General features: G+C 44.8%; 1 long non-coding RNA gene across 1 annotated transcript in view; it reads left to right on the top strand.

Annotated features, from left to right (window-relative positions):
* Positions 1-1,435: 1,435 nt before the first annotated feature.
* The window catches only part of LOC139530261 (uncharacterized), a 34,561-nt gene continuing 8,623 nt past the window's right edge, over positions 1,436-27,373 (top strand). The window contains exon 1 of the long non-coding RNA XR_011665990.1: positions 1,436-2,043. This is a non-coding gene — a long non-coding RNA (uncharacterized lncRNA). The remainder of the gene's footprint in view (positions 2,044-27,373) is intronic.

Raw genomic sequence — 27,373 nt, 5'->3', positions numbered from 1 at the left:
GAGGAACTCTGAGGTCACCTCTCTGACCTTCTCCCCGATTGCTCAGTTTGGCCGGGTGGCCAGCTCTAGGAAGACTGATGGAGGCCACTGTGTTCTTGGGGACCTTCAATGCTGCAGATGTAACAATTTTGTTTCTGTCCCCCTACTCGCCACTGCCTGGCCTCGAACCTGGGACCCTCTGCACACATCAACAACTGACACCATCGAAGCATCGTTACCCATCGCTCCACAAAAGCAGCGGCCCTTGCAGAGCAAGGGGAACAACTACTTCAAGGTCTCAGAGCAAGTGACGTGACAGATTGAAACGCTATTAGCGCGCACCACCGCTAACTAGCTAGCCATTTCACATCGGTTACACTCACCCCCCTTTTGACCTCCTCCTTTTCCGCAGCAACCAGTGATCCGGGTCAACAGCATCAATGTAACAGAATAGCTTCCGTCCCTCTCCTCGCCTCGAACCAGGGACCCTCTGCACACACCGACAACAGCCACCCACGAAACATCGTTACCCATCGCGCCTCAAAAGCTGCGGCCCTTGCAGAGCAAGGGGAACAACTACTTCAAGGTCTCAGAGCAAGTGACCTCACCGATTGAAACGCTATTAGCGCGCACCACCGCTAACTAGCTAGCCATTTCACATCGGTTACACAGACATTTATTGTTACCCTTCCCCAGATCTGTGCCTCGACACAATCCTGTCTCGGACCTCTACGGACAATTTCTTATTTTGCTCTGACATGCACTGTCAACTGTGGGACCTTATATAGACAGGTGTGTGCCTTTCCAAATCATATCCAATCAATTGAATTTACCACAGGTGGACTCCAATCAAATTGTAGAAACATCTCAAGGATGATCAATGGAAACAGGATGCACCTGAGCTAAATTTCAAATCTCATAGCAAAGTCTGAAAACTTATGTAAATAAGATATATATATATATATATATATTATTTTTAAAAATCAATTAGCTGAAATCTCTACAAAACTTGTTTCAGTTTGTCATTATGGGATATTGTGTTAGATTGATGAGGATTTTTTAAATGTATTTAATCAATTTTAGAATAAGGCTGTAACGTAACAATGTGGAAAAGGTCAAGGGGTCTGAATACTTCCCGAATTTACTGTATGAAAAAAACGTATGTATCTTGTGGATTGGGTCTAGCATTTAAGCTATACTTGATTTAAGGGATTGCACTTTTGGGAATACTCCATGTTTTCCTTCAAATACCGGGCCAACAAAATCAAGCCAGTTCAATATATTTGGTATATGACTCAGGTCTGATGTATGCAAATAAGCGACATAGGCCCATTGTAAACAACCAGTTTCAATATACACAATATTAAAATGATTTAGGTGTGGAGATAAGACTTCAAATCAAATGGTATTGGTCATGTACACATGTTTTAGAAGATACTTACCGAAAGCTGTGATTTTTAGTTTCCATAAACATTTGCCTTGGCTTTGCTTGGAATTGTTGAGGAACCCCGTCATGGATGTATTTCTAAACACTGTTTCGCGGAGTTATGGCAAGAATGTGGGATGGCTACATTTCTGAATGAAAGACTTCCTCCCCGAAGTCCTCGCGGAGGAAGAGGACCCGGTAACGTTAGCAACAGCATTGATTAAATGACCAGAGAGACCATTGCCAGAAAGTGAAGGAGAGGAGGAGGCGCATAGCCAAGCTGACTGCACAGGCATGCACACAACTATAACTTCTGAAAGTGACGCCAGAGGCCACCGCTCCACCCCGCAAAAAGGGGACACAGAAAAGTAACTTCTTCCTATAAACACCACCACTCATTTGACGACCGGAGCCAACGCAACAGTTTACAAGACCACACCAGCGACAAGGCTAAACTGTACGCGGCTATAAAATCAAAAGTCGAGATAGTTTTCAAGAAAAAGTAACGTTTGGAATTGCAAGCGCACACTAGCAAGAAACGCTTGTGAAGTTTCTCCCAGATGTTCGGCATCATGAGCCGAATGTCCTGCTTCGGTGTTCTTCTCAGGACGTCTGTCGTCCTATATCTGTTTCTCAAAGTAAGTGATTGATTTATATTTGACAACATAACACAACTTGGAGAGGTTTTAGGTCTTGTTGTTTCTATAGAAAAGCCACAATACTGTGTCATAAATGACGATGCTGAACATGGCACCTGTTGCGTCAGGTAAAGTTCTGTTCTTTTGCCAGCAAGCGGCTGCAGTATTTAAGACTTAGGCCTATCACTATCAGTTTGTATAGAGAGTCTGTATACATGAGTTTGTAAAGTCATTGAATAATAATAATAATGGAACATCTTATTTTTCGATTTTCTGTCAAATCCATTAAATTTGAAAGGTTACAGAATGTATTCAGTTTATGACAGTGCTTCTATTGTGTAATGAATACGGTCTTGTTAGAATTAGGACTATAATCAATTCATGTCACTAAGTAATTAATACACTGACCTTTAAGTTTCAACAATATTAAGCTATTTATTCGCATGCGGGCCCACGATTGTCTGCATTTAGTTGGATGTGAGAGAATGTGTTAATCTCTCTCCAATACCCTCACATTTTTTGACAATTATTTCATACAGTAAATGCAAAAATGCCACTCTGGAATTCAGTATTTAATATTTAGGCATAATATGTGTGTGATTCTTATTGTTCTCTTTAGGCTATTTGATATTTATTCATATGTCTTTTGTTAAAGGGTCTTTTAATGGACTCAACATGTACAATAGGCTACACAACAAGCGTATTGCCAGCTACTAGATTAGGTACTACAGACCCATCTGTAATAGTAGAACGTTTTTGCTGCAGCATCATATTCATACAAACACCAACAATACCAACAGAGACTTAATTCACAAGGAATAGGGCACAATATACATAAACACAACGTTAAACATACTTTGCACAAACAGTGCTTGCAAAAGTTGTCAGACCCCTTGGATTTCTTCATGTTGTATTGTGTTTCAAAAGGGATTTAAATTGTTAGAATTGTAAAAAAAAAAAAAAAAGTCAACAATCTACACAAAATACTCTAATGTCAAAGTGAAAGAATATTTATTTAAATTTTTTAGATAAATAATTATATAGAATATAGTTGTTGCATAAGTATTCAGCCACTTTGTTTAGGCAACCCTAAATTAGGTCAGCAATCAAATGTTGCTTTACAAATCACATAATAAGTTACATGGATTCACTCAGTATGAAATAATAGGGGTTGACATGATTTTTGAATGACTAACTCTGCCTCTGTCCCCCATACATACACCATCTGTAAGTATTGAATTTCAAATCACCCATCTGTAAATAGCCCACCCAACTACCTACCTCATCCCCATATTGTGTTTATTTACTTTATTTGCTCTTTTGCACCCCAGTATTTCTACTTGCATATCATCATCTGCACATCTATCACTTCAGTGTTAATTTGCTAAATTGTAATTACTTCGCTACTATGGCCTATTTATTGCCTTACCTCCTTACTCCATTTGCACACACTGTATATAGATTTTTCTATTGTGTTATTGACTGTACTTTTGTTTATCCTATGTGTAACTCTGTGTTGTTTTTTGTCACACTGCTTTGCTTTATCTTGGCCAGGTCGCAGTTGTAAATGAGAACTTGTTCTCAACTGGCCTACCTGGTTAAATAAAGGTGAAATATATATATATATCTTTTTTTAATTCAACTACAAAGACCAGGGAGCTTTTCAAAAGCCTCATAATGAAGGGCAGTGATTGGTAGATGGGTAACAATAACAAATCAGACATTAAATATCTCTTTAAGTATGGTCAAGTTAATAATTATGCTGTGGATTATGTATATATTAAACCACCCAGACACTTCAAAGATAGTTCTTCTTCTGAACTGAGCTGCAGAACCGGAATAAAACTGCTCAGGGATGTTACCACGAGGCCATCCGTAATAAAATAACACAGCTACAGAGTTCAATGGCTGTGATGGGAGAAAATTGAGGATGGATCAACAACATTGTAGTGACTCCACAATTATAATAATGACCTAAATGACAGAGTGAAAAGAAGAATACAAACATACAGAATACAAATATTCCAAAACATGCAACAAGGCACAAAATTAATACTGAAAAAAAACACAACCAAGGAATAATGTTGGGCCTGAATGCAAAGCCTTATGTTTGGGGAAAATCCAACACAACACATCACGGAGTAACTACTTCATTATTTTCAAGCATGGTGGTGGCTGCATCACGGTATGGGTATGCTTGACATCAGCAAATACTGGGGAGTTTTTCCAGGATAAAAAGAAACGGGATGGAGCTAAGAACAGGCAAAATCCTGGAGGAAAACTTGCTTACCAACAAGACAGTGAGTGAATGGCCAAGTTATAGTTTAGACCTAAATCTGCTTGAAAATCTATGGCAAGACTTGAAAATTGCTGTCTTGCAATGATCCCCAACATCTTGACAGGGCTTGAAGAATTTTGAAAATAATATTGGGAAAATATTGCACAATCCAGGTGTGCATAGCTCTTTTATAGACTTACCCAAAACTCACAGCTGTAATCGATGCCAAAGGTGTTTTTAACATGTATTGACTTGGGGAGTTGAATACTTATGCGATGACAATATTTTTGTTATTGAATTTCTATTCATCTTTAAAAAATATATATCATTTTTCTTCCACTTTGACAGAGTATTTTGTGTAGATTGTTGACAAAAAAATGACAATTCAATCCATTTTAATCCCACATTGTAACACGATACATTGTGAAGAAATCCAAGGAGTCTGAATACTTTTGCAAGGCACTGTAGATGCTGGAGCCCATTAGCCATTTAACCTGTGCTTATCCTACCACTATTTGACTATAGACTAGGTCCACCGCTCTCCAACTGGAGAGGGTGAGTGAGAATGGCATGTGAAGGTGTGTGAGTCCCACACAAAGGGGTCAGGAATTGAATGAGAACTGTGTGTGTTGTGTGTGTGTGTGTGTGAGTACTTGAGAGTGCTGTGCTTGTGTCCTGACATGGTCATGCTGTTTTGGACGTGGGTTCTCATATATAACGTGTAGGCTACAGTAGTAAGACTTCAGGCTGACAGAGAGAGCTCAGGACAATGCTTTACATCTGTACTGCACATTCCCCGATACGTCCCTCTTATATTTACTAAATATATTTACATAATATTGAAAAGTGAATCAAAAGTATTCCACAAACGGCATGTGCATACATATGTTATTCCAATGGTAGTAGATTTGAAGGGTTTTGCTGGAAGAGCTGTGCCTATGAAAAGTGGCACAAACATTGAGAAGCTTTGGTTTGGCGTGTCCACCCAGCCTAAGGGGTTCCCGAGTGGCACAGCGGTCTAAGGCACTGCATCGCAGTACTTGAGGCGTCACTACAGGCACCCTGTTTTGAATCCAGGCTGTATCACAACCAGCTGTGATCGGGAGTCCCATAGGGCGGCGCCCAATTGGCCCAGCATCGTCTGAGTTTGGCCGGAGTAGGCCGTCATTGTAAATAAGAATTTGTTCTTAACTGACTTGCCTAGTTAAATAAAGGTTACATTTAAAATTAAAACATTTTAAACGGGGTAATTTAAGGGTGATGAGGATGTAGTGATGTGGTAAGGCGATGCCTTATCACCTTGCCAACTTCTATGAAGAGTACACACAGTGATCGTGATGAGAACAGGTCATTGTACATATGCAAAACAGATTTTTAATCCTGTTACTATAACACAGGTAGAAGAAACAGTCCGGCCTCTGAGGTGAACTGCACTATAGTTAAAGGGTAAATATCACAAGGCGAAGTTAGCAGAATCTGTTGTTCAATATAAGCATTATGCTAATTAGTTGAATTCATATATAACCAAATCAGCAGAAAAATTGGGAAATGGGAGGGCTGAGAAGGGTGACCTAGCACTGGGTGGAAAGATTTAAGTTAAACCGTATAATGATCCCATGTTATTTGAATATCAAAGTTGTCCTCTGAAGTGGATAGGGGGAAGAAGGATTGGCCTGATTGGATTTAGAGAATAAGAAACCTTTATTTCAAAAATACAAAATATTTAACAGAAGTCTTCACTGATATTACTTCCTAACCTCCACGTTTCGCTCTACCGTTAGCCTCAGATCTTTTACAGTCAATAAGGAACATTGTTTGAAATAGAGAAAAGCTGTGAGAAATAGACGCTACTATTGCAGCCATTTCAAATAACCCTCAGTTTGTTCTAGGCCGGCCCCTGGGGGACTGTGGAAGGCTTTGAGATTAGGATTCGTATGTGGTTGAGAGCGAGTTCCTATTGATAGCTCTCGGGTACTGATAACCATGGTTGTGAGTATGTGTGTGTGTATGATTGAACAGTGGCTGGGTGCCACCAAAGGGAGAGATTATGGTGATGATGATGGTGGGTAGGGGACCGATAAGATTGTAGTATCTGGGATCTACATCTGTTTATATTAGTTACTATGCTGTTACTAAGCAGTGATGTATTACGACAGTGTACGTTACTACACCTAATAGGAAATGCACATGCGCACGAGTGTGCCCGGGAAACTGTAGAGCAGGAGAGGTTTTGACTAAACGAAAACTAACTGTACTCCCGTCTCCTGCCTGGTCATTTCTCCACAACACAAATATTACAGTGGCGACGAGGTGATTCAACTTCTTTAACGGACATTGCTTGAAGGGAAGAATGTTGCGTGAGTAATGAAACTCAAAATAATTATGTAATTCGTCAGTTATTTTTTATTTTCTTTCGCCAGTAAAAAACGGCTAAGCACTGCTAGCAGATACAGTGTTCAGGAGCTGCCAAGTAGCAAGACTATTGGAGTCCAGAATAGCGACACTGCCCTCTGGTGGTAAAATAAAAAGAACTGTCATTGAACCCATTGAAATTAGGCGATCTCGGTGGAGAAATATTGTCAAGAAGGAAAAAAAAAAAAAGGAAGAAGGAACGTAACACGGTGTGTACATTATTACAATGAGTGCAGTGAACGAAGTAATTGCAGAAACTTCTGAAGTGAAGAATTAGATGAAAATTAAAGAATACAAGGAATAAGGAAACTGAACAATTAACTGTGAAAATGGCAACCATTGGTCGAGTACCAGAGTTTGAGGCTACAAAAGAGGATTTTGATTCCTATTTGGAGCGTTTTGAGCGTTGGCTGGCTGCAAATGAAATCAAATATGAAAAGAAAGCAGACGTATTTCTCAGTGTTTTGGGTCCAACTGAGTATGGATTGCTGAAAGGTCTCATTGAACCAATAAAAGCAGTGGAGTTGAACTATGCAGAACTGACTGAAACTCTTTCAAGGCATTTCAAGCCTAAGCCAATTCTCATTGCAGAACGTTTCAGATTTTACCAACGTCACCAGAGTCAAGGGGAAACCGTGGCAGACTACATCCTTGCTTTGAAAAGGCTGGCAAGTACATGTGAGTTTGCACAATTTCTTGATGATGCTCTTCGAGACAAGTTTGTATGTGGTCTCACAGGTGAAGCATATCACAGAAGGCTTCTGTCAGAGAAGGACCTGACCTTTCGGAAAGCCTGTGATATCGCACTTGGACTCGAGCTTGCCCACAGGGATACTATTGAGCTATCGGGATATGCTGAACGTCAGAAAGGTGTTCACAAGGTCAGTGATGCACGTGGTGAAAAAGGCTCACAAAAGTCACACTTTTCTCAGTCCCGTCCTCAAGGTTACACAAGAACAAAGCAGCCCACATCTCAAAGGTCTAAGCCAAGTTGCTACAGATGTGGGGGAGATAATCATCAGCACAGTGAATGTCGATTCCAAAATGTAAAGTGCCACAATTGTGGAAAGGTTGGACATTTACAGAAAGTGTGTAAAGCCTCAAAACGCACAGCAAGAGCGCACAAAGTACTGTCCACAGTGTACACAGCTCAACAACAAAAAGATGGAATCTATCTCAACATGGAGTTAGCGGGAAAACCGGTAAAAATGCAGCTGGACACCGGAGCGTCTGTATCTCTGGTTCCAGAGAGACTCTACAAAGAAAAACTGAAAGAGTGCCCTCTTCAGCCAGCGTCCATCCGCCTTTCTTCATACACTGGTGACACTATTCCTGTGTTAGGGCAGATCCAGGTACCAGTCCGGTATGAGGGGAAGGAGTGGACGCTACCGCTTGTCATTGTTAAAGGAGAAAAATCAGCCTTGCTAGGCAGAAACTGGCTACAAAAGATCAAGTTGAACTGGGGAGAAATCTTCAGTCTGAGAAAGGACAAACCAGTGAGTCAAGCTACACTCACTAACATGCTGGAGAAGCACAAAGAACTTTTCAAAGATGGCTACGGCGAAATACAAGACTTCACAGCAAAAGTCAGAGTGCAAGAAGGAACCAAGCCTATCTTTCACAAACCACGTCCAGTTCCCTATGCTCTTAAGGAAGCAGTAGAGAAGGAACTGGACCGCCTACAGAAGAATAACATAATCACGAAAGTAGCGAGGAGCGACTGGGCCGCTCCGATTGTTGTAGTCCCAAAGAAAGACAAGACCGTCAGAATGTGCGGTGACTACAAGGTCACAGTAAATCGCTGCATACTACCAGAGGAATATCCACTACCAAACGCTGAAGATCTGTTTGCCACTCTAGCTGGTGGGAAGGTTTTCAGTAAGCTGGACCTGGCATTCGCTTATCAGCAACTGAAGCTGGATCCGGAGTCAGAACAGTATCTGACCATCAATACACACAAGGGGCTATTCAGATTCAATCGCTTGGCCTATGGAATCTCGACAGCTCCAGCGATATTCCAACACACAATGGATCAGATCTTGGACGGTATAGACAACGTTGTGTGCTTCATGGACGACATCCTCGTGTCAGCACCAACCATTGGAGAGCACCTTGTAGTGCTGGACAAAGTGATGTCAAGACTGGAGAAATACGGAGTGAGAATGAAACGCAGCAAGTGTGAGTTCCTCCAGGACTCAGTGGAGTATCTCGGATACAAGATTGATGCACAAGGCCTGCACCCAACCAACAGCAAGGTGGAAGCAATTGTAAACGCACCAGCACCCACAAATATCTCAGAGCTGAGGTCATTTTTGGGGCTCCTGAACTATTACGGAAAGTTTGTGGCAAACTTGTCCACATTGTTGCATCCGCTTCACCAACTGCTGCAGGCCGATACAAAGTGGAATTGGTCCCCACAATGCGAAGAAGCATTCAAGACTTGCAAACAGCGTCTGCTAAAGAGCAAGTGGCTTGCCCACTACAACACAGAGATGAAGCTGAGACTCGCGTGTGATGCATCTCCATACGGAGTAGGAGCCGTCATCTCACATGTTCTATCGTCAGGTGAAGAACACCCTATTGCATTTGCATCACGGACTCTGTCACCAAGTGAGAAAAATTATGCTCAAATTGAGAAGGAAGCCCTGAGCATAATATTCGGAGTGAAGAAGTTTCACAAATACCTGTACGGAAGGAAGTTCCAACTGCTGACAGATCACAAGCCTCTGTTGGCCATCCTTGGACCAAAATCAGCTATACCAACCCTTGCTGCACTTCGAATGCAACGTTGGGCTCTGATATTGTTAGCCTACGACTACGAGATTGAGTACAGACGATCCAGTGATCACGCAAATGCAGATGCACTATCAAGACTACCATGCAATAGTGACTCCGACAGTGAAGATGATAGAGCAGTCTTCCAGATCTCTCTCATTGACGAACTGCCCATATCTGCTTCAGACATAGCAGAGGAAACAAGGAAAGATCCAGTGCTTTCCAAAGTCTTGGACTTAACATTAGGAGGTTGGCCAAACTTCGTAAATGACGATAAACTTCGTCCATTCATCGACAAGAAAGACCAGTTGTCCACTGATCAAGGATGTGTTCTATGGGGATCAAGGGTGGTGGTACCTCAAACATTCCAGAGGAGACTGCTATCTGACCTGCATGAGGGACATCCAGGGATCACTCGAATGAAAGCACTCGCTCGCAGTTATCTGTGGTGGCCTGGACTGGATCAGGACATTCAACAGCATGTAGGCCACTGCTCACCTTGTGAAGCTGTTCGCAACAAGCCTGCTGCTGCACCTCTTCATCCATGGTCCTGGGCTGCGACACCTTGGGAACGCATCCATGTGGATTACGCCGAGATTGACAAGCAACATTTCCTTGTTGTCGTCGATGTCCATTCCAAGTGGATGGAAGTGTTCCCTACTCAACTGACCACAGCTGAGAAGACCATCAATCTTCTCAGACACCTGTTCGCATCCTTTGGACTAGTCAAGGAGCTCGTATCGGACAATGGCCCTCCTTTCACGTCAAACGATTTTGAAATGTTTCTCAAGAACAATGGGGTAAGGCACATCCGGTCACCACCTTACCATCCGGCATCAAACGGAGCAGCGGAAAGAGCCGTGCAAACCTTAAAGAAGGCCTGGACTAGACTCGAGGTTCAGTCTGTGCCCACCCACCTAAGGCTTCCCCGGTTCCTGTTTACTTACCGTAACACACCACACACAGTAACGGAATGTACACCGGCTGAACTGTTTCTGAGACGCCAACCACGTACCCGCCTGACATTGTTGAAACCAGACTTGTCAAGCACTGTGGCAAAGCACCAGCTACAGCAGAAGAAAGCTCATGACAGACACTCAAAGACTGTCAGAGAATTCAAAGAGGGAGAGAGGGTGATGGTACGTGATTTCAGACACCCCAAGAGCCTGTGGAATTCAGGTGTGATCTTGCAACGCAAAGGACCTTTGACTTACCAAGTCCAAATTGGTCATCGCCAGGTCAACGTTCATGTGGATCATCTGCTACGGTCCAACGCCCCAGCAGAGACACGCCGAGAGAACAATAACGACCCCCAGGACTATTCTCCTGACTGTGGACGTACGGGAGAGACAGAGCCTGACCTTCCACCCGAACCTGGCCCACCACCGGAAGCCCAGGAGGAGCGGAGATATCCTATTCGACAGCGAAAGGCACCTCAAAAGCTTGACCTGTGAGTTGAGCTGTTTGAGGTAACAGACAGTAAAACAAACAAACACTTTAATATGTCCTAGATAAAAGGAAAGAAAAAGGACATTACCTGGGTTAGTTATTAGGACACAAACTCCATCTTCGGGGCAGAATAATCCCCTGGATTTGTGCTGGGCTCTGAAAAGTCTGCTTCAACCCAGTAGTTGAAAAATGTTAAGAATGCATTGTTCAGATATTGCATTAGTAGTTCCCTAACATATTTACCTTGTTCTCTGGGAGTTAAACACTATGGGGGAGGAGTGTAGTATCTGGGATCTACATCTGTTTATATTAGTTACTATGCTGTTACTAAGCAGTGATGTATTACGACAGTGTACGTTACTACACCTAATAGGAAATGCACATGCGCACGAGTGTGCCCGGGAAACTGTAGAGCAGGAGAGGTTTTGACTAAACGAAAACTAACTGTACTCCCGTCTCCTGCCTGGTCATTTCTCCACAACACAAATATTACAAAGATAAGACCCATTTCAGAGGAGGGCACCTTTGTGTTTCACAGCTCAAAGGACCCAGGGGTCGAGAGGTCAATAGGGAAAAGGCACTTTAAAGCATTTTACATAATCTCCTTCCTGTTATTGTTCTTGCTGGCAATTTATTTGTTCTTTTGCTTTTTCTCTTACTCTCTTTCTCGCCCCCTTTGTATGTAATGTTCTCCTCCCATATTGACTACATCACTCCCACTCTCTTCCCCGCTTTCTCATCCTTCCCCTTCCTTCTCTGTGCCCCCTCTCTTCTACTGTTTCCCAAAGGTGAAAGTATTCAGACCCATTGACTTTTCCCACATTTTGTTACGTTACAGCCTTATTCTCAAATGTATTAAATAATTCCCCCCCCCCTCCTCATCAATCTACACACAATACCCCATAATGACAAAACATAAACAGGTTGTTCAAATTTTTTTTGCACATTTATAAAAAAAAAACGGAAATATCACATTTACATAAGTATTCAGACCCTTTATTCAGTACTTTGTTGAAGCACCTTTGGCAGTGATTACAGCCTCGAGTCTTCTTGAGTATGACGCTACAAACTTGCCACACCTGTATTTGGGGAGTTTCTCCCATTCTTCTCTGCAGATTCTCTCAAGCTCTGTCAGGTTGGATAGGGAGCGTCGTTGCACAACTATTTTCAGGTCTCTCCAGAGATTTTAGATTGGGTTCAAGTCTGGGCTCTGGCTGGGCCACTCAGGGACATTCAGAGACTTGTCCTGAAGCCACTCCTGCTTTGTCTTGGCTGTGTGCTTAGGGTCTTTGTCCTGTTAGAAGGTGAACCTTCGCCCGTCTGAGATCCTGAGTGCTCTGGAACAGGATTTCATCAAGGACCTCTGTACTTTTCTCTGTTCATCTTTGCCTCAATCCTGAATAGTCTCCCAGTCCCTGCTGCTGAAAAACATCCAGACAGCATGATGCTGCCACCATCATGCTTCACCATAGGTAAGGTGCCAGGTTTCCTCCAGATGTGACGTTTGGCATTCAGGTCAAAGAGTTCAATCTTGGTTTCTCATGATCTGAGAGTCTTTAGGTACCTTTTGGCAAACTCCAAGCAGACTGTCATGTGCCTTTTACTAAGGAGGGGCTTCCGTCTTGCCACTCTACCATAAAGGCTTGATTGAACGTAACAAAATGTGGAAAAAGCCAAGAGAATACTTTCCCGAAGGCACTGTATGTATATACAGTGGGGAGAACAAGTATTTGATACACTGCCGATTTTGCAGGTTTTCCTACTTACAAAGCATGTAGAGGTCTGTAATTTTTTATCATAGGTACTATTATATATATATATATATATAGCCTAACTTTCACACACTCACATAACATATACACATTTAAAATTAGTATATATATATATTTTTTTTTGTGTGATTACTAAACAATTCATTTATAATTAGTAGGTTTTGTTATCGGTTTTGTTATTTAACAAACCTTTTATTTTTGTACGTATGTATTCTATATTGTTTTTTTGTGGTGTGGTTTTCATATAAGCCCTTGGGCTTCCAAATACACCTGCACACCATTTATTTTATATATTGTTGTCAATCACTTGTTTTCGAAATAAAACAAAAACTAGAATAGCACATCTGGGGCCCCGGGACACCTACTTCGCCTATGCTGTTTCCCAGCTGTGAGTGTTGTCTTATAGCCTATTGGTTCTGATAGCACACTGTGCTTGCCCTTACATCCTGCGAGGAGGGGGACCAGGAATCTGTTTGTGGGAAGTTTGCAGGGTACTCAAAGCAGCGTCGCACAATGCTTCCTAAAGCAGCCACAGGAATTGACAGGTGTGGGTCGGGAGTCAGCACAGTAGCCCTCGCTCCCCTCTGGGGGCCCAAGACGAAAGATTGAAGTGCCTTTGAACGGGGTATGGTAGTAGGTGCCAGGCGCACCTTTTTGTGTCAAGAACTGCAACGCTGCTGGGTTTTTCATGCTCAACTGTTTCCTGTGTGTATCAAGAATGGTCCACCGCCCAAAAGGACATCGAGCCAACTTGCCACAACTGTGGGAAGCATTGGAGTCAACATGGGTCAGCATCCCTGTGGAACACCGTGCCCCGACAAGTTCTTCATGTTTCGTATACTCAGTGTGTGTACTAAAAGCAGACGAGAAGTTGACATAAAAACAGGGAGCTAAATTAGTTCACTGTCAAGTATCAACCGTCAATCTTCCAAATGCATTTATTTGCATTGAATGTCACCTCCAGCACCCAAACAAGCAAAAAGACAGCATCACAATAGACGGTCACATCCCTATTTATTTCGTAACAGGGAAATTTGTATGTGATTAGTACACATGAAAGGATTTCAGACGGCAGTATCGACATGGCCTCTGAGATCAAATAGCCTTATTAACTACAGTGTGGGTGGTGAGATAGTAGCTACAGTTCGGAGAGCGAGATCCGGCAATTAAAGACCCAGGAAAAGTACATGGCTTTGCATGAGTTTATCATGGAACGATTAGTCTCGTCTGTGTGTGTGAAATGACTTCTCTGTCTGTGAACTCATTTTTGATGGGAAAATTGTGACGTTGCTATCAGTGGGTCCATCTCGGGAACAAGGAAGCGAGTCCTTTTCTCCCGTCCCCTTTTATAGTTACGTATGCAGCTGTGTACAAGTTGCCGTCACATCTACATTTAGGGGTGTTGTCCTGGAATAAAAAGCATGGACAAACACACACACACACACACACACACACACACACACACACACACACACACACACACACACACACACACACACACACACACACACACACACACACACACACACACACACACACACACACACACACACACACACACGGGTTAGATGGGGACAGAAGACTTGTGCCACAATAACTCTGTTGAATTCCTCTTTCCATTTATACGAACACAATCACAGCACTTTGAAGTCGTGTTTGGTGCCACGCAACATTAGTGGTGGTCAGTGCCGTTTATGATGAGGGAAGACAATTTCTTTTTTCATGAGCATGGTCCTTATTTCTGTTACAGCATGTTGGATGACTATCACTCATATTCCATTCACCCAGTTCAATGTAACATCGATAGGTTTAGGCTACTACATGATACTCACATTTTCCCTATAACCATCATGAGGGTTGCTACAACATAGCCTATGAAGGAAAGTTTACATCTTAGGTGCACACAGGTCGAGAGAAAGAATTGAGATGACAGACAGTGACACATGGACAGACAGTGTCACATTCAATACCGTCTTGCACACTCTTGCCTGCATCTAGCTGATCTAATCAGTAGTCCAACAGTTGCAAATGAGAGTTTCTATTGGACAAATTCAGGTATTTTTTATCCCTGTTTCGCTTGCTTCTCCTTCATTTTTGAAGAAATACATTTGTTGAAAAGTTTTCAATTATTGTCTCTCTCTCTTTGAGTCAACTACTCACCACATTTTATGCACTGCAGTTCTAGCTAGCTGTATCTTATGCTTTCAGTACTAGATTCATTCGCTGATCCTTTGATTGGGTGGACAACATGTCAGTTCATGCTGCAAGAGCTCTGATAGGTTGGAGGACGTTCTCCGGAAGTTGTCATAATTACTGTGTAACTCCATGGAAGGGGGTGGGAACCAACAGCCTCCTAGGTTTTGTATTGAAGTCAATGTACCAAGAGGAGGACGGAAGCTAGCTGTCCTCCGGCTACACCATGGTGCTACCCTACAGAAAGCTGTTGAGGCTAATGTAGGCCTTAATTGCAAAACAGTGTGTTTTAATCAATTATTTGGTAACGTGAATATATTTAGTATAGTTTTATTTAAAAATGATTACTTTTTCAAGTTTTAAAATGTTTGTTTTTATGGAATTCACTAAGGAGGATGGTCCTCCCCTTCCTCCTCTGAGGAGCCTCCACTGCGCAAAATATAGAACTGACATCTTATCCTTTGCCTATGCTGCCTTTTGGAAATCAGGACTTATTAAGCCTGATCTCAAACAGCACAGAGATGCCTGTGTCCATCGTGGGTCAAAGGTACTGCTGTCACACAACTGGTCATATCAAGTGTGCTTTAGTGGAATGCTGCACAGCCCACTCCCTCTATCCCCCATCAGAATCCAGACAGGCCACTTCCAAATTAACAGCCCCAAACATGTTGCCTGCTGAACAGGCCTCTGACTCCTCTGCATGGCTATAACGCCTGACAAAGAGACCCAGTGCTACAGCCCCATGTGAATGAGAGACCAGCTTCTCTGACTGACTGACTGATTCAAAGCTCTTATTGTCAGCAGATGCCTAATCGCTCCCTCTATCACTGGTGGCCTATGAAGGAGCTACGGCCCGGACGTCGGGATGCAAAATGTAATAGCCATTTTCTTTTTTGGGTTGGGTGGACGGGGAGGGCTGAACTGGAAAGGTCAGGATGAGTTCTCCTTTAAAGATGAGGAAACTGGCCCTGTGCCAGGAAAGAGGGTGTGTGTGTGTGTGTGTATGTGTGTGTGGGGGGGATCTAGCGTAACAGAGAACTTGTTTAAACTTTCATGAGAGAGAGTGAGAGAGAGAGAGAGAGAGAGAGAGAGAGAGAGAGAGAGAGAGAGAGAGAGAGAGAGAGACAAATAAAGAGAGAGTTTAGCACAGCGAAAGAGTCGACAAGTTGGCGGGTTACATCGTTTCCCCTGAACTGGGATTTAGTGTATGGTTGGTATAATAAAATTGACACTTCAGCTGTGGATAAACATAGCTCTCAGTATCCAAGATCTTTGTGAACCACCGATTGGCTTCACTGTTTTACAATGAAAGAAGGGAAAACCGCCCAGTATTTCAGTCCCATTAGCGTGCTTCATGCACTATGCCGCTGTGGGTCTGTGGTGGTTTGCTCTCATACCCGTCTAGGACCAGGTATTATGCTGTGGTGCACGGCTGCTGACCGTATCGACACACACACACACGTGTCACAAACACACCCTGTTGTCCACTGTTTGCTGGGCTGCCTGGCTAGCGTTTTTGCGTGAGTGCGGCTGCAGCTAGGGCAGTAACCTGAGCAGGGAGAAGTGGTGCTGATTGTTATGCAATAAGGCCAGATAGGCATCTCCACACAACAAAGCACACTATAGCACCGCCGGCCTGGGACGCCAAATACCACTCAACTGATTTCCATAGATCCCGATCATAGCCACGAAACAGTAGGTGTTGTGCGACAGTGTGGGAGGTAGGATGGGTTGAAAAAGCACAGGTACATGCACACACACGCACGTACACAGACGCACAAAGGTATGTACGAGGCTGCGTGCACGCACACGCACACACACAGACACAATTTGCAGAAAGCGACTAAAACGACACAGAAGACAAGCCTAGATAACAACTAGCTCATCCACTGAAGATACTAGTCTCTTCAAAACTTCAATTCAATTACCAATAAGGGATCTTCCTTTTTATTGACTACTTTGGGCCAAAGTAGTGACTGGCTAAACAGTAACTGGAAAACAATCTCTCTGTCACATCTGCCAGCCACTGACTCCAGGAAACTCAGTAAACAAATCCAGAGGCAAATCTATTTGAAAATGGCTGCCATCAAACAGACATTGAGCTCTCTCTGGGGGGACGTGGTGTGACACAACTGGCTTTTCTGTTAAAAAGCAGTCTCCTAAAACCCTTATCTTATCTGCTACACAGTTACAGTCCACAGACAAAAATGATTGATTCAGAACGTTTCAGTCAGTACCGTGGTGTTCGATGATGCTCGTACAGGTTGTAAATGTGATCGTAGAAGTGCCATTATAAAATGGTTTTGGGTTGTAAATGGTTCAAACGCGACTGCTGTTGTGGTGTGCTTGTGTTCGATGGGTGTGCTGTCACTTAATGTGTCGTCTCCATCATCCTTCAACGTATGACTACCATAGAAAAACAATGGGTGCGATTCATTTTTTGGCAGATACAAAATGTCTGCCTGAACGCCCTGGCAGAAACAGACTGGCACACGGAGATTGTTAATAATACTGTATAATACAGACAGAGGCTATCTTGTGTACATCTTATCATGGCTTTGGATGGAGATATCATCCCAAATTTCCCTGCAGGGTTAGTTATCGTTTTAGCTACAGTTTTTACTTCCTCGTCGTTCACTTCAATTAGCCATTGATGTCTGGTTACCACTTAATGAACAGTTACAGTCCACAGAGAGAACCTGACATGGCTGATGTAATGACTGGATGGCTGGATCAGGGACAGAGACCATCCATGGTGAGAAAATGTCCACACTCATTTGATAGAAACACCACAGAAGTTCACCATGGCATAGTAACTGATTACACTCCAATTGTTCCAGTCTAACTTATAGTTTAACGAACGCCTCCTGGAGGCGCACCACTTAACAGCGGTGTTATCACCTCAACCAGATGAAGGAGTCAGAGCGTTGATTTATAAGACCATGTCGGGTGGCACTTCTCTTCCTTTGTTTGAGGTGGAGACAAAGGTAACTGCCAAAATAGAGGAAACATCAACATAAAGGGTCTTAATAGGCCGTTGGGCCACCAGAACATCTTAAATGAGCCTTGGCATAGGTTCTACAAGTGTCTGGTACTCTATTGGAGGTATACAACACCATTCTTCCACGAGAAAGTCCATCATTCGGTTTTTTGTTGATGGTGGTAGAGGAAACGCTGTCTCAGGCGCGGCTCCAGAATCTACCATAAGTGTTCAATTGGATTGAGATCTGGTGACTGACACACACACACATGAAACCCCCTATGCTCCATTGAGACCCCTCTTTTAACGTCACTGAGATCTCTTCTTCTAGCCATGGTAGCCAAAATAATGGGCAACTGGGCATTTTTATACATGACCCTAAGCATGATTGGATGTCAATTGCTTAATTAACAGAACCACACCTGTGTGGAAGCACCTGTTTTCAATATTATTTGTATCCCTCATTTGCTCATGTATTTCCTTTATTTTGTCAGTTACCTGTACATCCCAGTGTAATTACTGGCTGAGAGGACCTGTGTTTCTGCCATGCTGTTATCAGGGTGTGTCACAGGCCAGGCCAGGGTGGGCTACTTGGTGCTAGGATGTTGTTTCAGCTTAAAAACAATGACTAGGTCACTCAGGAGAGAGACCGACTGGCTGGCTGGCTGGGAGAAGTCCACACAATGCATGTGGAAATGTGCCTTTGGCTTCACAGTAAAACGGTACACGTAATGAAAGATACTTCTTGAGAAAAAACGACTTCCCGTAACTGCATTGTGTGCAACATATTTCTGAATGAGTTTTGTGAAAACAAAATGATTCGTTTGAGGTTTTCTATAGCATGGGTGTACCTGGGTGATGCTGGTTCCATGACCAGCCAGAATGAATGAGGTCGTGAAAAGTCCAGCATTTCAAACAATTAGCTAGTTCACAGATAGTGCTTTGCGATCTACACTAACTATACAAAACATTAGGAACACCTGCTCTTCCATGACACAGACTGACCAGGTGAAATCTATGATCCCTTATTGATGTTACTTGTTGAATCCACTTCAATCAGTGTAGATGAAGGGGAGGAGACAGGTTAAAGAAGGATTTTATTGGGCCATCCAGCCAACTTGACACAACTGTGGTAGCATCCCTGTGCGCCAGCATCCCTGTGGCATCAACATGGGCCAGCATCCCTGTGGAACGCATTCGAGACCTTGTAGAGTCCGTGCCCTGACGAGTTGAGGCTGTTCTGAGGGCATGTATTCTGTTTCTAGGATTTCCACCCGCAGTGTAGAACGTAGAACTTCAGCTTCAAAACCATCAGCCTGGCTCCCCATGCTCTGTCCACTCCTCCACGTGTACACACAAACACTTTCAGCTGGCAAACCCTCAGAGACTGTCTTAGCCCGGTGTTTCGCAGTGCCTCCATCAATCAATATTTGCCAAGTTATACTAAAATGTATCCACAAAATACTTGAAAATATAAGGTGATTTTTTCCCCCCCCTGTCTCAATGAAGTGTAAATATATGTTGTTTTTTTTTTTCAAATCAGAGGAGCTTCACAGCTTAATCTAGGTCTGGATTATCTGTGTGAAATGCACACATGAATTCATGGACACACACAAACAGAGAGGACTTCCAAGGCCAGATTTATTGTACTTGGCCAACGAAAGATGTCTTCCTGATTGGGGGGGGGGGGGGGGGCGCGAGCAGAACTACAGTGAATGACTTCCTCCTACAGTATGTCTCAAGATGCACAAGTATCTGGTGTATGGAACATATAACATTCATAGTATAACATCAACAACCCCATGAAGATGTTTAGACCTCTTGACATCATGTCTTAGGTTTTTGACTGACAATCGCAAAGTTGTGGGTTCAAGTCCCATTTCGACTACTGTACCCTCTAAATTCGCTTATCAGAATGTTGATCAGAATTAAACACTTTCATGGGGAACATAGATTGTTGGGTCATGTTCATGTCAGTTAATGAATAACATCTATAGCTGTATTTCAAGTCGCCATCAAGTCTGTCTCCTCACTTTCTCACAAAGCAAGCGCTTCCAGAACTGTATTACATCAAAAAACCTCCCAAGCCCACACCCTGTGCTGCCTCCCTAGCCTTTAGGAAGAATAGGAGAACAAAGGGGATTGAGAGAAGAGGGAAGTTGGGAGGGGTGGCAGGCAGGCAGGAGGGGGGGGGAGAAAGTGGCAGGGTTGGTGATATGAATAGTGATGGCAAGGGTAAGGACGGGGAGAGGGGTCTCCGGGGAGTACCAGGGGAGGCAGTGGTGACTGTAGGCCCAGAGAGGATATCTTCCTGTCCCAACTGAATGTCACAGCGGATGGGCTGCTATCTGGAGATCTGGATCTGAAAGCTCTACATCTGGGTCTGGATGCTGGTCTGAGTCTAGGCCTGGCTTTTTATTACACCATTTCAGTCAACTTCCTCGTCAATGTCGTTCCGCGAGTTGTCAAGTGTGCCCAACTGTGGCTAATGTAATGAAGGATATGACTTTTCTAATCAGACCACACCCAGTATGTTAAGTGGAGTTAATGAATCTCCTCATCTGCTGGACTGCATAGCCGAGGCTGTCTAGGCGAGGACCGGGTTTGTATAGGGGACTCACTAGTGGGACGGGATAATGTGGGTGTGATGTTTAGTCGTCTGGTAAACAGAGTGGACCGCAGGACATCAGCCAAGGCCTGCGGTTTGCATTTGTGGAATGTTTACTTTTGACTACTTTTGACAATCAAAAATTGTGGTGGACTGGACTAGGAAACTGGCAAGTTGCCATCATACAAAACATTGAATCAAAGTTTATTGGTCGTGTACACAGATTTTTGGTGTTATAGCAGGTGCAGTGAAATGCTTATGATTCTAGCTCCAACAGTGTATGTTTCACAAATACAATACCAATACACAAATAATAAAAAAAATCTAAACAAGAAATCCGGAGACAGAATGGGTCCAATTAATAATCTAGTCGATATATTATTGAGCATTTGTCAGAATCCAGAATATAAATACTGTATGTGGGGTGTACAGACAGTATATACTCTGCTAAATGACTTAAATGTAAATGTAAATGTACACTGAACAAAAATATACACACAACATGCAAAGTGTCCCTCCGCCATTTTTCATGAGCTGAAAAAAAAATCCAAAACATTTTCCATACGCACAAAAAGCTTATTTCTCTCCAATTTGTGCACACATTTGTTTACATCCCTGTTAGTGAGCATTTCTCCTTTGCCAAGGAGAATCCATCCACCTGACAGGTGTGGCATATCAAGAAGCTGATTAAACAGCATGATTATTATACGAGTGCACCTTGTGCTGGGAACAATAAAAGGTCACTCTAAAATGTGCAGTTTTGTCACACAACACAATGCCGCAGATTACTCAAGTTTTGAGGGAGCGTGCGATTGGCATGCAGACTGCAGGAATGTCCACCAGAGTTGTTGCCAGAGAATTTGATGTTAATTTCTGTACCATAAGCTGCCTCCGACATCGTTTTAGAGAATTTGGCAGTACGTCCAACCGGCCTCACAAACGCAGACCACGTGTAACCACCCCAGCCCATCCGGTTTCTTCACCTGCAGGATCGTATGAGGGGGGTGGGGGAAAAGGGGGGGGGGTGGGGGGGTGCTGAGTATTTCTGTCTGTAATAAAGCCCTTTTGTGTGGGAAAACTCATTCTGATTGGCTGGGCCTGGCTCCTCAGTGGGTGGGACTGGCTGCCAAGTGGGTGGGCCTAGCTGCCCAGTCATTTGAAATCCATAAATTAGGGCCTAATGAATGTATTTTAATTGAATGATTTCCATATATGCACTGTAACTCAGTAAAATCTTTGAAATGTTTGTGTTTATATTTTTGTTCAGTATAATTTGGAAAGAAAATGGTATGTACAGTAGTAGGTATATTAGGATGGGTTATGTCGAGAACACAGTATATACACAGTGAGTAAACAACAGTTTATTAACAGAATATGAGGTGGCCAGCGTTCAATGACTCTATATTCATGGGGCATTAGTCTCAAGGTGCAGGGCTGAGAACTGGGCAGGTAGCCAGCTAGTATTGGCTGTTCAACAGTCTGATGGCCAGGAGATAGAAGCTGTTTTTCAGTGTCTGCCTGCCAGAAGGTAGCAGAGTGAACAGACTGTGGCTCGGGTGGCTGAGGTCCTAGATGATCATCTTGGCCTTCCTTTGACACTGAGTGCTGTACATTTCCTGGAGGGCAGGCAGCGTGTCCCCCAGTGATGCGTTGGGCTGACCACACCACCCTCTGGAGAGCCATGTGCAGTTGCCGCACTAGGCGGTGATGCAGCCCGACAGAATGCTCTCAATGGTGCATCTGTAGAAATTCGTGAGGGTCTTCGGGGACATGCAGATTTTCTTCAGCCGCCTGAGGTTGTAGAGGTTGTACATCAGCGGAGAATGCTGAGGGGAGAACAGCTCATAATAAAGACTGGAATGGAGTCAATGGAGTGGTATCAACCACATGAAAACCCCCATGTTTGATGTGTTTGATACCATTCCATTGACTCCATTCCAGCCATTATTATGAGCTGTTCTCCCCTTAGCAGCCTCCGTTGTTGTACATAGATTATTCCACTGGTAGGTAATGTGCTTGGAGACTTCAGATGGCCTGTGTCATGACCCATCTGGCCCAAGGTGACACAGACACGTCCAAAATGATTGGCACCCTTGATAAAGTGCGCATAAAAAAGACTGTATAAAATAAATAATACAAATACGGAGCTACTGTATATTGTATGCTCCAAGAAATGATATTGATATTATTTTATACTAATACAATTGCTCAGAGCAAAATATTTTTTATAAAAAAGTAATGAAAGAAAAAAAAAAAAAACATTGGTGTCAAATGTATTGGTACCTGTTCCCTTTCGAGTCTTTTTCTAAAATGTTTTATTGAAGAATACATTGGGATGATCATAGGCCATTCCTCCATAAAATGTCCTCCATAAAATGTCCTGGTACTCCAGGGCTCCAGGACCAGTGTGTCACGACTTCTGCCGAAGTCGTTGCCTCTCCTTGTCCGGGCGGTGTTCGGCGGTCGACTTCACCGGTCTTCTAGCCATCATCGATCCATTTTTCATTTTCCATTGGTTTTGTCTTGTCTTCCCACACACCTGTTGTCAATCCCATTCATTACCTGTTGTGTATTTAACCCTCTGTTTCCCTTCATGTGTTTGTCAGAGATTGTTCGTTGTCAAGTGTTGTGTTGATTGTGTATAGGTGTGCGACGGGTCTTCGTACCCAGATTTGTTTTATATTTTTTCCGTGAGTGTTATTGAGCAGATTACTGGGACTTTAATTAAAGTACTCCATTCTACACTCTATTTGACTCTCCTGCGCCTGACTTCCTCTGCCACTTATACACGCCATTGTGACAGAATCTCTGACCTTAAAAAATGAAGTCAGCAGGAGGAGGCACTTCGCTAATGGAGGTTGAGGAACGCGTCCTGGAACACGCGGCGGAGATTGACAGTCTGTGTGCTGCCATGGATCGCATTGTCCAGAGTATGGACCGCTGGGAGAGACAGGGAGCTTGTCCAGTACCTCCACCACCACCTGGAATTCCTTTGAACGTTTTTTATCCTCCGGAACAGAACAGGATCCAGTTATCCCTACCCACGGGATACAATGGAGATACTGCCAGCTGCCAGGGTTTTCTCCTAAAACTGAACTTGTATCTGGCCACGGTCTCTCCAGTACCATCAGACCGTGAGAAAAGCTTCGCTCTCGTCTCATGCCTTACCGGGAAAGCCCTGGAGTGGGCCAACGCTGTGTGTGGAGAGGATAAGGTGTTGGACCATTTTGAGGAGCTCATCTGCCATTTCCGGAAGGTATTCGACCACCCATCCGAAGGCAGAGCAGCAGGTGAGCTCCTCTATCATCTGAGGCAGGGGAAGAGGAGTGCTCAGGAGTTCGCGTTGGAGTTTAGGACTTTGGCTGCCGGCGCTGGATGGAGCGACAGGGCCCTGATCGACCACTACCGTTGTAGTCTACGCGAGGACGTCCGTCGGGAGCTGGCCTGTAGAGACACCACCCTCAACTTCGACCAACTGGTGGATATGTCCATCAGGCTGGACAACATGCTGGCTACTCGGGGACGTCTAGATCGGGGTCTGGTTGTTCCATCCTCCCGCACTCTCTCTCCCGAACCTATGGAATTGGGAGGGATGGTGCGCAGGGAGACCGGAGGGGGTACCCGCTCGAGCACCATCTATGATCGCAGAGATCACACTGCTGATCGGTGCCGGGTTGGTTCCTCTGGGAATAGAGAAGGCAGGCAGGGCACTCTGGCATCACCCCAGGTGAGTAGGCACCATACTCATCCAGAGCCCTCTGCTGCACTTATGTTTGTCTCTGTCACCTTTCCGGATTTTTCCCTGCATTCCCAGTATAAGGCGCTAGTAGATTCAGGCGCGGCTGGGAATTTCATTAATAAAAATTTTGCTCATAGTTTAGGGATTCCTGTTTCTGTGGATATGCCTTTCCCTATTCATGCCTTAGATAGTCGACCAATAGGGTCAGGGTTTATCAGGGAGGTCACCGCACCTTTGTCTATGATAACGCAGGAGGGTCACAAGGAGAAGATTAGTCTTTTCCTTATTGATTCCCCTGCGTATTCTGTGGTGTTAGGCCTACCCTGGTTAACTACTCATAACCCCACTGTTTCTTGGCCACAGAGGGCTCTCACGGGGTGGTCGCGAGAGTGCTCAGGTAGGTGTGTAGGGGTTTCCGTTGGTGCTACTACGGTGGAAAGTCCAGACCAGGTTTCCACCGTGCGCATTCCCTCCGAATATGCCGATTTGGCACTCGCCTTCTGTAAAAAGAAGGCGACTCAATTACCACCCCATCGACAGGGGGATTGTGCGATAGATCTCCTGGTAGACGCTGCATATCCCAGGAGTCATGTGTATCCTCTGTCGCAAGCGGAGACAGTGGCTATGGATAATTATATCTCTGAATCCCTGCGTCAGGGGTTCATTAAGCCATCCATTTCACCCGCCTCTTCGAGTTTCTTTTTTGTGAAGAAGAAGGATGGCGGTTTACGCCCGTGCATTGATTATCGAGACCTTAATAAAATCACGGTAAAATATAGTTACCCGCTACCTTTGATCAATACAGTAATGGAGTCAATGCGCGGGGCCCGCTTCTTCACAAAATTGGATCTCAGGAGTGCGTACAATCTGGTGCGTATTAGGAGGGGTGATGAGTGGAAGACGGCATTTAGCACCACCTCAGGTCATTATGAGTACCTGGTCATGCCATATGGGTTGATGAATGCTCCATCAGTCTTCCAATCGTTTGTAGATGAGATCTTCAGGGACCTGAATGGGCAGGGTGTAGTGGTGTATATTGATGATATTTTGATATACTCTGCTACACGCGCTGAGCATGTGTCCTTGGTGCGCAGGGTGCTTGGTCGCCTGTTGGAGCATGATTTATATGTCAAGGCTGAGAAATGCTTGTTCTTCCAACAATCCATCTCCTTCCTAGGGCATCAGATTTCCACTTCAGGAGTGGAAATGGAGAGCGACCGCATTACAGCCGTGCGTAATTGGCCGACTCCAACCACGGTAAAGGAGGTGCAGCGTTTTTTAGGGTTTGCCAATTACTACCGGAGATTTATCCGGGGTTTTGGTCAGGTTGCAGCTCCCATTACCTCACTGCTAAAGGGGGGACCGGTGCGCTTGCAGTGGTCGGCCGAGGCGAATAGGGCTTTTGGTAAACTGAAGGCTCTGTTTACCTCGGCGCCTGTGTTGGCTCATCCGGATCCCTCTTTGCCATTCATAGTAGAGGTGGACGCATCCGAAGCTGGGATAGGAGCAGTGCTCTCTCAGCGTTCGGGTGTGCCACCGAAGCTTCGCCCCTGTGCTTTCTTTTCGAAGAAGCTCAGCCCGGCGGAGCGTAACTATGATGTGGGGGACCGAGAGCTGTTAGCTGTCGTAAAAGCCTTGAAGGTGTGGAGGCATTGGCTTGAGGGGGCTAATCACCCTTTTCTCATCTGGACTGACCACCGCAATCTGGAGTACATCCGGCAGGCGAAGAGACTAAATCCTCGCCAGGCAAGGTGGGCCATGTTTTTCACTCGTTTTGTGTTTACGCTTACTTACAGACCAGGCTCCCAGAACGTCAAGGCAGACGCATTGTCTCGGCTGTATGACACAGAGGAGCGACCCATGGATCCCACTCCCATACTCCCAGAGTCGTGTTTGGTGGCGCCAGTAGTGTGGGAGCTGGACGCGGACATTGAGCGGGCGTCACGTGCAGAGCCCTCTCCTCCTGAGTGTCCAGCTGGTCGTCTGTACGTTCCGTCTGCTGTCCGCGACCGATTGATCTATTGGGCTCACACATCACCCTCCTCTGGTCATCCTGGGATAGGTCGGACGATGCGCTGTCTTGATGGGAGGTACTGGTGGCCCACTTTAGCTAAGGACGTGAGGATTTATGTTTCCTCCTGTTCGGTGTGCGCCCAGTGCAAGGCTCCTAGACACCTGCCTAGAGGTAAGCTTTTACCTTTACCCGTTCCTCAACGGCCGTGGTCGCACCTGTCAGTGGATTTTGTGACTGATCTTCCACCTTCACAGGGTTACACCACGATCCTGGTCGTTGTGGATCGGTTCTCTAAGTCCTGTCGTCTTCTCCCTTTGCCCGGTCTCCCTACGGCCTTACAAACTGCGGAGGCTCTGTTTACACATGTTTTCCGGCATTATGGGGTGCCTGAGGATATAGTGTCTGATCGGGGTCCCCAGTTCACGTCAAGGGTCTGGAAGGCGTTCATGGAACGTCTGGGGATCTCGGTTAGTCTTACCTCAGGTTTTCACCCCGAGAGTAATGGGCAGGTGGAGAGAGTTAACCAGGATGTGGGCAGGTTTCTGCGGTCCTATTGCCAGGACCGGCCAGGGGAGTGGGCGAAGTTCGTGCCCTGGGCAGAGATAGCCCAGAACTCGCTACGTCACTCCTCCACTAACCTTACCCCTTTTCAATGTGTATTAGGGTATCAGCCGGTTCTGGCTCCTTGGCATCAGAGTCAGACCGAAGCTCCTGCGGTGGACAATTGGTTTCGGCACGCTGAGGAAACTTGGGAGGCAGCCCACGTCCACCTTCAGCGTGCCATAAGGCGCCAGAAAATTGGCGCAGACCGTCGCCGCAGTGAGGCCCCGGTGTTCGCACCAGGGGACAGGGTCTGGCTCTCGACCCGAAACCTGCCCCTCCGCCTGCTCTGCCGGAAGCTGTGTCCGCGGTTTGTGGGGCCGTTTAAAGTCCTGAGGAGAGTGAACGAGGTATGTTATAGATTACAACTGCCCACTAATTACCGTATTAACCCCTCGTTCCATGTGTCTCTCCTCAGGCCGGTGGTGGCTGGCCCGCTCCAGGAGGCTGAAGTGCGTGAAGTTCCTCCGCCTCCTCTAGACATCGAGGGGGTCCCGGCGTACGCTATTC

Source organism: Salvelinus alpinus, chromosome 9, assembly GCF_045679555.1.
Source record: "Salvelinus alpinus chromosome 9, SLU_Salpinus.1, whole genome shotgun sequence".
NCBI lineage: Eukaryota > Metazoa > Chordata > Actinopteri > Salmoniformes > Salmonidae > Salvelinus > Salvelinus alpinus.
This window is presented reverse-complemented; position numbering and strand designations above follow the sequence as displayed.